Genomic DNA, 12,103 nt, shown 5'->3' on the forward strand with positions numbered 1-12,103 from the left:
CACACAGTTCCCACATGCAGGCTGAGAGCAGGGCTAGGAATGCAGCCCGGTTTCAAACCAAAATAACCTAGATCCTTTTTGTCACTGCTCACCATGCCAAACAGAGCATGGCACGTGGGACACTGCCACGTGCTGGGGCATACCTGTCATGTCAGGTCACCGTAGCCAGGGAGAAGCCAAGTCCCGGCACTGGGGCTACCACACGTGCCACCTACAAGGGCGGTGTGGAGCCCAGCTGGAGATCGTGTGTCCTGGCCTCACAGGTCACTGATGATCTGCGGGCCCCAGCCTGGCACGGCCAACAGCACGCTGCTAGCCACTGAGCAGTAGTCTGCTTGGGAAGTGATTCACTTCTAGCTTGCTTTCACAAAGAATACCTTGCATGCTTTGCCGGCATGGGAAGTCATGATGTGGTATTTCTTAAAACAGGGACTTTAAGAAAAGGTTTTAAAGTTCTATTTGAAACATTTGGTTGTAATAAAGTAATGGCATGGTGTTTTTCTTTCTCTGACCGAGCTTGGAAGCTAACAAAACCTAATTTCAATGTTTAAATGTGATGCTTTCTGTTCAATGACATAATAGTGTTGGCTGGAAAGCCCTACAAAGGCAAAAGGCTTTGGCCCATGCTACAAGGAAAGTTTTGGTTGAAGGTGGCAATGGTGAATGTAGTACAGCCATAATAACTCTCTTCTGCCAGGTATGCACTTAGTTCACTGCCCAGCAGGGCAATGAATTTACATTTATAAAGTCCTGTCCACTACACCTCGGGCTCTTGGTCAAAATTAAGCATAGACAGCTGTGCCCATGCTTATTCTTAAATGATTCCTCCGATCCTCCTTGCCCCTGCGCGAGCGACAGCCTTTTCTCCCCCCAGACCCTGGTGCACACAAGTGGCGGCAGCAGCCAGTGCACTGCTGTGTTCCTGGTGACGTTGTACTGGGGTCGTGGAATCACAGAATGGTTTGGGTTGGAAGCAACCTTAAAGCTCATCTAGTTCCAGCCCCCCTGCCATGGGCAGGGACACCTCCCACTAGACCAGGCTGCTCAAAGCCCCATCCAGCCTGGCCTTGAACACTTCCAGGGATGGGGCATCCACAGCTTCTCTGGGCAACCTGTTCCAGTGCCCTGCTCAGGATATGGCCTTCAGGACCTTAACCCAGAAAATGTGCAAAAGAAGGCAGGATAGCAGGGTTTTTTTGCAGCTGTCTTTGGCTTTGGCATTTTTTCAGTTCAGTTTCACTCTCTGGCTCAGAGGACTTGGTATCCACCTCGCTACACGGGGTATTTCAGATCTGTAGGGTGCAGCTACGGTGCGCACGTTGACGGCAGCTGTTTGCTCAGCTCCCCCCCGTGCTCGAGGCCAGCACGGGGTAAAGCAGTGCTTTCGCATTCCCACTGATCCCTGCTGGAGCAGCACCAGCCCTACCTGGCCTTACAAGTTGGCTTCACTTTCCTTTTTATTTAAAGCTACAAATTAGCAGCCAGGCAAACATCTTGGTGTCAGCCCTTGGCAGTCCTCAATTTCACAGCGAGGGGCAAAAGAAAAATGAGAAACAGAGAAAAATGCAAGGGGAAAATACTCCAACAAAACAGTATGTCATATGTGATGAGTTCTAACTCCTTTCCCACTCACATTGTAAGATTACTTAGACCCTGTAGCTTCTTGGTCCTATCGGTACGATGAGAGGTATATTAGTTATTATCTGTCCAAAAATCATGCACAGAATTTCCAGGTGATATTCAGCACAGCACTGTATGCTGTATGAGAAAGGAAGCACAATCCTCTTTTAAGAGGTGGGTAATGACAGCTGTAAGAGACACAGCTAAGATTTCAGGGCACAGAGCTGGTCAGGTAGCCAGTACCACCAAAAAAGTTTATGTAGGCGTCATAGGGCAAATTCACTGTGAGTAGGGAATAGGAGCCATGCTGTGTCCAGGAGTACAAGTACTTTGGGAAAGGTTCAGTATTATGGAAGTTTCTGCAAGAAGGTTTTGTCAAAGCTAGTGTTTAATCCAGATTTCCCACATACCTCCCTGGTGCTTAAACTGCAAGAATATACTTGTTCCCTAATTGCAAAAGAGCAGCAAGGATCTGTAAGTATTTCTGCCAGTGGGATTGCTGAGTGTTGGCATAATCAGAGAAGCCCTTGACTGCAGGCTTTCAAGTGTCCAGATCAGCTCTGTAGTTTGGAGAGAAAGAGCATATAAGGACGAAAAAGACTGGTGAAAAAACAAGCGGTCGGTCAGAGTGCTTGTTGCCATGCGAAGTGGCATTTTTTAATTCCCCACCCAAATCAGATAACTTAGGGAAGGTGGTCCAGATCCAACACAGGAGTTCCTGAATGCCTTGTACCGGTTTTTAACACGGTGAAATTTCCATTGCCCTCTACAAAGGCTTTAGTTAACTAAGGCCTGAGTATCACCTTGGAACCTATCCTGACTGGGTTGTGCAACCTTTGCTCACAGTTCAAGTAGCCTCTTTGCAAAAGCCAGTTACTGTACTCCCTGAACCACCTCGGTGTATATTTGCACCTTTGATGTAGGTGTCCCTTTTGTTGTGCCTCCCAGCCAGGCATCTCCAAGGCCCATATAAATATTAGTTATCAAAGCTTGCGAGGCTAGTGAAGCGGTTTAGGATTTCTCTTTGTCTCATGAAGAGGAGTAAACAGAGGGTCCAAGCTGGTAAGTGCTTTGCCCAAGGTATGTTGTTGGTGGAACACAATTTGGGGAATAAGGTATCAATGCAAATACAGGGTCCTGCCTCCAAATTTCTGCCTTTTACTGACAGAGATAGAGTTTTGAGACTGCACTGTCTTTAAGACACCACCAGAGTTCATTTGGCCTTCATCGAGTCTCCTGATTCCCAGCCATTTCACTTATTTGCTTTTGAGTCCGCGTGATTAAAGGAAACATTAATTTGTTCCCAGCCTGACTCTGCACTGCTGATGTCTCAGGACCCACCCGCAGCAGGAGGAGGTTTACTGGGACAGTGTGCAGCGGGGGGAGAGGATGCGGGAGGACCATCTGGTGGGTGTGATGGTGGGTGGCTGCAGCCAACATCGCTCGGCCCCTGTGCAGGGACTGTGCCCATCCCTGGATGCAGCCCACCCAGGTGTGATGATGGCCCATACTTCAGAGCCATGCGGTTGCATATACTGTCTGGATTACAGTAGTTTGTGTCATTCCTATATGTCAGTGTGCAAATACAGGTGAGGAGGTACGCAGGGGCAAAGGGGAAATACCTAAAGGAGTGGGAGATCATCCTCCCCCTCTACTCTGCCCTGGTGAGGCCACATCTGGAGTACTGTGTCCAGTTCTGGGCTCCCCCGTTCAAGAGGGACAGGGAACTGCTGGAGAGGGTGCAGCAAAGGGCTACCAAGATGATTAGGGAACTGGAGCACCTCTCTTATGAAGAAAGGCTGGGGGATTTGGGTCTCTTCAGTCTGGAAAAAAGATGACTGAGGGGGGATCTTATCAACGCTTATAAATACTGAAAGGGTGGGTGTCAGAAGGATGGGGCCAGGCTCTTTTCAGTGGTGCCCAGCAACAGGACAAGGGGTAATGGGCACAAACTTGAGCATAGGAAGTTCCACCTAAACATGGGGAGGAACTTCTTTACTTTGAGGGTGGCAGAGCACTGGACCAGGCTGCCCAGAGAGGTGGTGGAGTCTCCGTCTCTGGAGACATTCCAAACCCGCCTGGACGCGTTCCTGTGCAACCTGCTGTAGGTGACCCTGCTCTGGCAGGGGGGTTTGATTAGATGGTCTCCAGAGGTCCCTTCCAGCCCTATGGTTCTATGATTCTATGAGTGAGCGGAGGAGTGCTTTGGCACAGCATGACCACAAACACCCCAGTTATCTACAGGCACAGTGTCCAAGGCTCCTTTACCTCTCACCCCTCCTGATTGTCACCTTGATGGCCAAGTTCCCGTGCATCCACGTGGGAAACAAGGGCTGAAGGTGCCCCCCGGCAGGCAGCTTGCCATGACTATCGGATGATCTCCCTCAGCAGTGCACTGCCGCCTCCGAAACGCCTTCCCCTTGTTGTCTGCTTGGCTTCGCCGTCACCACTGATAGCATCGCCACCATGACCTTGAAATCCTTCTCACAAGTGCCACCCTGTCTCTCAGCAGTGGGAAATCAGATTTTCCTTCCCTCAGCACCACTCCCTGCATTTTCATTTCTGAGGAAAAAGCCAGGGAGGGAATGAAGTTTTTTTCCCTCTGCAGCAGTGACTCTATTTTCAGCTGTAGCCCAACAGATTGCTTCGCTCTTCAGCCTTATCATCCAATACCACCTTAATGCATGCAGCTACGCAAGGTTACTATTAGTGACTGATATCACTGGTGCTGCTGGCTGGAGGTTTTAACCCTAGACGAACCAAAATCCCCTCTATACCACATCCGTAGTACTCCCTGGGATTTCAGATGATATAAGTTATTATTATTTTTAGAGTGTTTTTTTCTTTTTTTTTTTTTTAAATCAGAAAATACTGTAAGTTTGTTATGCCAGAGGAAGACAAAGAGAAAAGTCAGCCTTTCTCTAGGACCAAATCAATCAGTGGTTCACCATGCATGGAGTGACTGACAGCTCTGGCCCTCTGGCATCGTAATTTATTCTCCAGTCTCATCTCTTTGTGAGTATTGCATGTCATGCTTTTTAAAATGTATATATAGAACCAGCTAGATGGTTATATTTAGTGCAACCGTAGGTACAGAAGCATTTCTTTTTTTAGCTTCTCTTGGTATAAATATAGAGATAGGGAAGAACCCAACAGCCCCTCTGCGTCTTTCTTCTGCACTCCTGCGAAAGCGTCCCCTCTGTTTGGCAGCGTGCCCAGAGGAGCCTGCAGAGCTGCTCCTCAGGAAGGGCTCTGGAAAGAACTGGCCGAGGAACGGTGAGTTTACAGGACGTTCCCAAATTTCAGCAACAACCCCAAAAAATCTCATTCCAGTGTGGAACAAAAATGTGGTACAAAGCAAAAGTTACAATTTTTTTTTTCCTCCAAGAGTCTAAACAATTTATTTTGACCTTTTCCAACCTATTTTGAGGCTGTGGAGGTCACTGGGGGTGCACCAGATGGTAAAGGGGAAACCCTAAATGGCTGAAAACCCCTGAGTTAAGCACCCGCTCCAAGATAAGCATCCCCCAATTCAGGATCCCTCAAATGCACCCTCCTTAGCAGATTGGACCAAGTCCAAGGATGGGAAGCGCTACCAACTTTGTGAGACCCTCAAGGTTCCCAACTTTTCTGGACCCCTTCCATCCTGGCAATCTGGGAAAACTGGAGAAACTGGGCAGCTCCAGATTGTAGGTCTGAGCACTGGGAGGAAACCAGGGACTGAGGAGTCTGCTGGAGACCATTGATATCCCCGCAGAGCATGTCTAACCACACAAATCCACATTTTCCATGGAAAAATAGTTTCAGCAGCCCTGGCTTCAGCCTGGGCATCAGAGAGGCCCTTGGCAGGGAGCTGCTGGCTGCAGGAGCGAGTGTCACAGCAGGGGATCGGGGGACACGGCATGTGGGCATCCCCGGGGCCGCGGGGTCCCTTGCCAGCTCCCAGCTGCTCTGGCAGCTGCGTCCCACAGCCTGACAGCAACTGGAACCACTGAAAGCTGTGAAAACCAGACAAGTTTAACAGGTACATGGGCTTTTTGTCAGACCTGGACAGGAACCTCTGCTCTGGCCTGAGGAAGGGTTTATGTGTCCCAACATACCTGTTTTTTCAGGCTGTTATCGGTTGGTCTGATAAAAGGTGTTACTTCTCCCTGCAGATCTCACTTTGCTTTTACAGTAGTTCATGAGGGGCAACAGGCTTATGAATAGCCTGTTATAAATGCATTGTAAAAACAAATGCTTGCATTTTTTAAATGCTATTGTCCATTTATATTGCTGTTTGGCGTCTACTGGTCTGTCCACATGTGAGCATGCTCATTTGTACCTGCCCAAATCAATTAGCACACACCCTTTCCTATCCAAATATGCTTGTTCCTCAGGCAGCTGCGTATCACAGACACCTCCATGGCTTATTTTAGGAGCTGGAGGTACTTTTTTCAAACGTTGACCTCAAACCTACACACACATACAAAAAAAATCTTTGCTCTTAAACTCTCAGGCCTTGTTTTTCACACTTCTCAGCAAGACAGAAGGATAAAGCACATGCAGACGTAACAGTGTATTTTATAAGCATCGAGAAGGTAATAAGGTCTTCTGCTTCAAAGCAGAGATACATAATCCATGTGTACCTGCCCGGCGCTGGTCTGAGCAGGACTCCTGCAGGGCTGAGGCCAGGGTGATGGACGCAGTGTCACAGGCTGTTCGGAGGCAGCAGTGTTCATATCCTGGATATCGGTAAAGGCTTGCAAGTCATTACATCCCTTGCTCAATGGGTGAGAGAGATAAGGAGCACTTTCAGCAGGGTCTAAACACATGGGACAGTGATAAATGCAAATCCCTCGTGCTCTGCACAACGCAGGTAATGGGTCTTCAGCAGCTTCTCCCCGGCGGGAGGGAGGCACAGTGTGGCTGACCTCGTCCAGGAGGACGAAAGATAAAAAGATGAGAACCTGTAGAAAACAGTAGCTGTGGCAGAGACAAGGAGAGGCATCTTGGGGTCTGGGATCTCAGAGGTGCAGGACTGCCCCGCCCACAGTCTCCAGGGGTGGGGAACAGGCCGCTGCCTGGCAGCAATTTGGCCAAAAATGGCAGAATGTGCATTTATCTTGGTTGAAATCAAGCTTTTTTGGGGGGCTCAGTTGAAGCTAATCGAGCGTCCGCGCTCGCTCTGGCGTGGGCATCTCCAAACCAGGTGTGAGCCCCAGGGCGAGACCAGCCGTAGCAGCTCCTCTCACCCTGGAGCAGAGAAGAGGAGCTGCCCCAGCCTGCTCCAGGCTGCTCCTCATTGCTAAAGCCACAGCCAGCAAACCTGCCGAAGTCACCAGGACTGGGGAGAAATGCCCCTGGGACACAATGAGACGCTGACAGTTCAGGAACTGACAGCCCTGGGTCTAGCCCTGCCCAGATCCCTCTTTGCAGAGGTCTGGAAGCCTGCAGTGTGCTGGTTAAAGGAATATATCTTTTCCCTGCCATTTTTCAACCTTGAAGGATGCATAATCACCACTATTTGGTGAAGCTGCTTGGTAATTATGCTTACTGAAAGGTATTTCCTCCTGTTTTTTTCCCGGAAGTCATGATGGTGTCCCACAATACGCAGCACAGCTCTAAACTGTGCAGAAAGTTAGGGCAAAAACACCAGCTTTTCCAAGGTGTTAAATGACTAGCGTGGACTTGCATACTTAGTACAGTGTACTCTGCTCCCCTCTCTACCACAATCAATACCGCTCCGATTTCTTTATCATGGATGATGGGGGATGGAGATGAGCGATCCCGTTCATACCTCAGCTTTGGCATTTTGATTCCCAAACAGCCCATTCACTAGTAGCATAAAAATAATGTAAAAACAAATACATCAAATAAATGTAGCTTGAAGACATCTCTATTACAACCCTGCTCTGTATTCTATAAGCAAAATATGTACTGTGCATACAAACACCGGGGAAATGAAGGGATGCAGGTATTAACACTGACATATCAAGCGGTTCCTTCATGAGGCCATATTATCTATGCAATCACCTACAAGTATTTACATTTCATGAACGAGGTTTTCCAAACAGCACCTCCAGCCGTACCGCCTCATGCTGCTCTTGGATGAGGTTCAAGCGAAGAACGAGGCCAAATCAATGCTTACAGAAGGTGTTTGGCGAAAGAGCCGGCTGCAGGGGGAAGCAGTCGGTGCTGGTGACTCGGGGGGGGGTGGTGTTTCTCCTCTGCGGGGTGGCCCTGAGCTGGGGTGACCCTGCGGCAGTGAGAGCCCCATGCTGCTGGAGGTAGAGCACCGTGTTTCTGGAAGACATCATTCAATACCCAAGACAGGCAAGTTCCCAGGCAGAAAAAGCGTGGGCAAATCCTTAGCTGGATTCAGCCTCCATCTTTGGCCACAAGGTTGGGTGACTTTTTTTTTTCATGTTTTTGGTATCGGTTTCTTTGAACACAGTTGAACGTAGGGAGGCTTTGTGAACTATTTACGAGGACTGCTCTTTGGAGCAGTTGTGGCTAATTTGCCACTCACGGGGTGCGGTTGGTGGCATTTTTACAGCCTTCACCGGATGAAAAATGTGTTAATGAGGAATAAGGTTTAAAAAAGCCACCCGTTCTGCAAATAGCCTCCTTCTGTAGATATGCTGACTGAACAAAACAACACTGGCAGTTCAGAAAGTTTGAAAAACACCACGATCAATTAATGGATTTTTTTCAATATCGACCCACTCCTAAATCCTGACCACTAGTTCAGATAGGGCAGTTTATGACACTAATAAAAGAAATAGTGGTGTAAATTGTCCCAGCATCAGTTCAGCATGTTGCCTCCAAGTACCAGACTGACTCCAGGCCTTCACCATGTCTGGACTCCAGCACAAGTTATCCATTTTACTTAACTTAAATTCCGCTTGAAGTTTCAATGAGACACATGTTACTTCTCTACTTCTTCTAAATCATTGTGATCACAGTTAATCTTAAAACATTCCTGTTTCCTTGGATATACTTTAGAGGGTAAAACAAAACAAAAAAACACCTCCATTTTAAGAAGTGAAGCATGTGGGAATGAAAGGTGCTAATACTGTAAAAATTATTGACCTCTGCCCCTCCTACTCAAAGCAGGAATTTTGTGCAAGGACAATTTCTGTGACGCTGTATGAAAATGTGTCTTGCATTGTTATAAACATACTTTTTTTTTTTTACATACTGACAGGCAGAGCAGGAGGTGGTTGGGACATCCATGCAAGACGTGGGAGATTAGAGCTAAACTCTCTGCCAGAGGGAACGTGATCCACCGCTCCCACCTTTTACTAGGAGAGTCTCTTTATCCTCTGTCTTCCAGCTACCCCGAGCTGCGGGGGCTCCCAGCCAGCTGTTGCAAAACGCTCAACTATTTCTTGGCAATGGGAGAAAAAAACAAGTGAGTGCCCATGTGAGGCTAGAGAGACACAGAGTTGTGCTTGGTAAACGGATAGGCATGGTCCAGCCGGAGAAATAAATGAATTTAGCATTCAGCTGTATGCCCCTCCAAGCACACGCCCACTGCGGGAGTAATTGCGCTGCAGCCAAGGGAGCAGGGCCATGGAGAAGGATTTTCTCTCCCACTGCAAAAACCCCTGTGGCCTCTCTGAGGTCTCTTTTACAATGCTTCATCTCCAGCGATGGATATGACCGCTGGTCAGGGGGATATAGCTGCTGGCTGAGGTTAATAGGAGGGTTCAGGACATGCTTCTCTGACCTTCCTCAGTGCCGTTCTGTGATGCTTAGGGCAGAGCCACACTTTATAGATACCGTATTAGCGTTGGAGTCCCATGTGAAATTGTGCCATTGGTATCCAGCTTCCTCATAGGCAACAGTCCTACCGCAAATTGAGTTGCAGTGCCTTTCCCAATGGCCAGCTGTCTGGCCATTATCCAAAGCTTGGTGAGTCTCTCCATTGCATTTTGGTGGCTTTTGAACCAGAGCCTTCCTGAATTTTGCCTTCAGAGCACCACTATGAGCTTTGCATTTGAAGTACCTGTAAACTAGGACAAATAAAGCTCGGCTTAGAAAGAAGTCCTTGCTACCAAAAAAAAAGCCTATGAGTACGTACACCAGGCTGACATGTAACGGGCTCATTTACAACCCCACCTCCTGTTTTGTGGATTCTGCAAATATCACAGTTCCTACAAGAGAAGGGGAGGGCTAAGTCCATCATAGTTATGATGACACTCACTTATATTAATGCTAATCAGATAATTATTCCTCTGTAAGGAAAGGATCCGTAGATAAACTCCAGTCCATTCCAGGACATGGTTCTGCTGGCATCAGTCATTGGTACTTCCACAACAGGTGCCACTAAGTATTTCTCAATTATTAACAAGCCTGAAGCCAGGTGAATGGGTATGGTTATGTCACAAGGGACACCATTACGTTAGAAAAACTCTGCGTTAAACAAGATCACCTCATGGTCATTTGGAAGTGCTTCCCATTTGCAAGGTGCGAATCTGCACCAGCCCAGGTAAACAGCAGGGCTGAGCCATGGGGGAGTTGATCAGCCGGCACTGCAGAGGCAGCTCCAGACCCCGTTCATGCATTGGGAAATTTTTCCTCACCTTCCACAGGCACAGAAGCAACCAAGAGGATGGGAATTAGCCTTGTGTCAGTCGGTGCGAAGATCTCTCATGGAAATCTCCAAAAAAATCTATTCTAAAAGCCCTGCTACCAAGACAGATAATGAAGATGATGGAAGCTTGCTAATTTTACATTCCTCTGGGCTCTTTCTCTTTACCCACCTCAGGTCTGTGTGCCCTTCTGATCTGTCTCCTGGGCCACTGTTTTCCATTTTGACTCTCAGGCTAGCATGGAAAAACTTCTCATGGCACAGCAGTACAGCAGCCCTCTCTATAGATCTGCTCCTCCCACTGTTCTCCTGTCTAAATTGGGCCATAACTTCTGGAGAAAGGCCTGGCAGGGTGAATTTTACCCACCGCTGGTAGTTTGTGGAGAACCACTACATGTAGCCTGCAATTCATGCCTCCTTCACACAGCCAGAGGGTAGGAAGGGGTCTCAGTGGAAATTAAAATCAGCCGCCCGGGTGCCACTGCAAACAGGCAAAGTTAGCACACCCCTACTGACACCCTTGGGATGTAGGCACCTATACAGAAAATGGACACCTCAATCGCTTAGCAGAGTCTGTCCCCAGTATTTACGGAAAACTGATACCTACAAGCCTTTATGGAATAGCATGAATGGGGGAGAATGTTTGAATGATATATTGCTGTGCAGGCAGCCGCCGTGTGGGACCCAGACAGTCAGCCTCCTGTATCATGATAATAGTATTTTGTCACTAGTCTTATCATATCCACCTCTGTGAGTGTTAATCTACGGTTTGCCCCTTGGTGAACCACAGGGTCATTTCCAGTCCCTGGCAGCAAGCCCGCTGCCTTGAACTGGACAGGGGAAGTGACTGCATGTAGGAAAATAGTGCCCTGAAAGGAGGAGTTGGGGCAAACCCCCATAGAATCGAAGAATCGCAGAATGGCAGGGGTTGGAAGGGACCTCTGGAGATCATCTAGTCCAACTCTCCTGCCAAAGTAGGTTCACCTAGAGCAGGCTGGGCCCGAATGTATCCAGGCAGGTTTTGAATATCTCCAGAGATGGAGACTCCACCACCTCTCTGGGCAGCCTGTGCCAGTGCTCTGCCACCCTCAAAGTAAAGAAGATTTTCCTCATGTTGAGATGGAATTTCCTGTGTTCCAGTTTGTGCCCATTGCCCCTTGTCCTGTCGCTGGGCACCACTGAGAAAAGTCTGGCCCCACCCTCTTGACAACTGCCCTTTAGATATTTATAAGCATCGATGAGATCCCCTCTCAGTCTTCTCTTCTCCAGGCTAAACAGACCCAGGTCCCTCAGCCTTTCCTCATAAGAGAGGTGCTCCGTTCCCTGGATTGTGTTTGTAGCCCTCCTCTGGACTCTTTCTGTCCTTCTTGAACTGGGGAGCCCAGAACTGGACACAGTACTCCACATGTGGCCTCACCAGGGCAGCGTAGAGGGGGAGGATGACCTCCCTCAGCCTGCTGGCCACAGTCTTTTTAATCCACCCCAGGATACCACTGGCCTTCTTGGCCACAAGGGCACATTGCTGCCCTATGGTCAACTTGTCCACCAGGAATCCCAGGTCCCTCTCTGCAGAGCTGCTTTCCAGCAGGTCACACCCTAGCTTTCTCGGAAGAGCTGGAAAATAGCTGTTTCCTGAGCCCTGGGGTAGATGGATTGCAGAAAGGAGGAGAGGTCTAAGAGCACTGACTGCACTGGGCCCACTGAAGATGGAGGGCTGAGCTCTGACCTGACATCTTTGGTAGTGATGCTAATGAAAGCATTATGTGCCGAGGAGCCATGTGTTGCATACGAGACAGAACTGGGGAGGCTCCTTACATCTACCTGTTATATGGGAGCTAAAAAGCCACGCAATCACTTCCTCAAACAAAGATTTGCAGTCAGACTGTGTTCATGTCAGTTGAAGGC

Source organism: Larus michahellis, chromosome 1 (assembly GCF_964199755.1).
Source record: "Larus michahellis chromosome 1, bLarMic1.1, whole genome shotgun sequence".
In the NCBI taxonomy this organism is placed as follows: Eukaryota; Metazoa; Chordata; class Aves; order Charadriiformes; family Laridae; genus Larus; species Larus michahellis.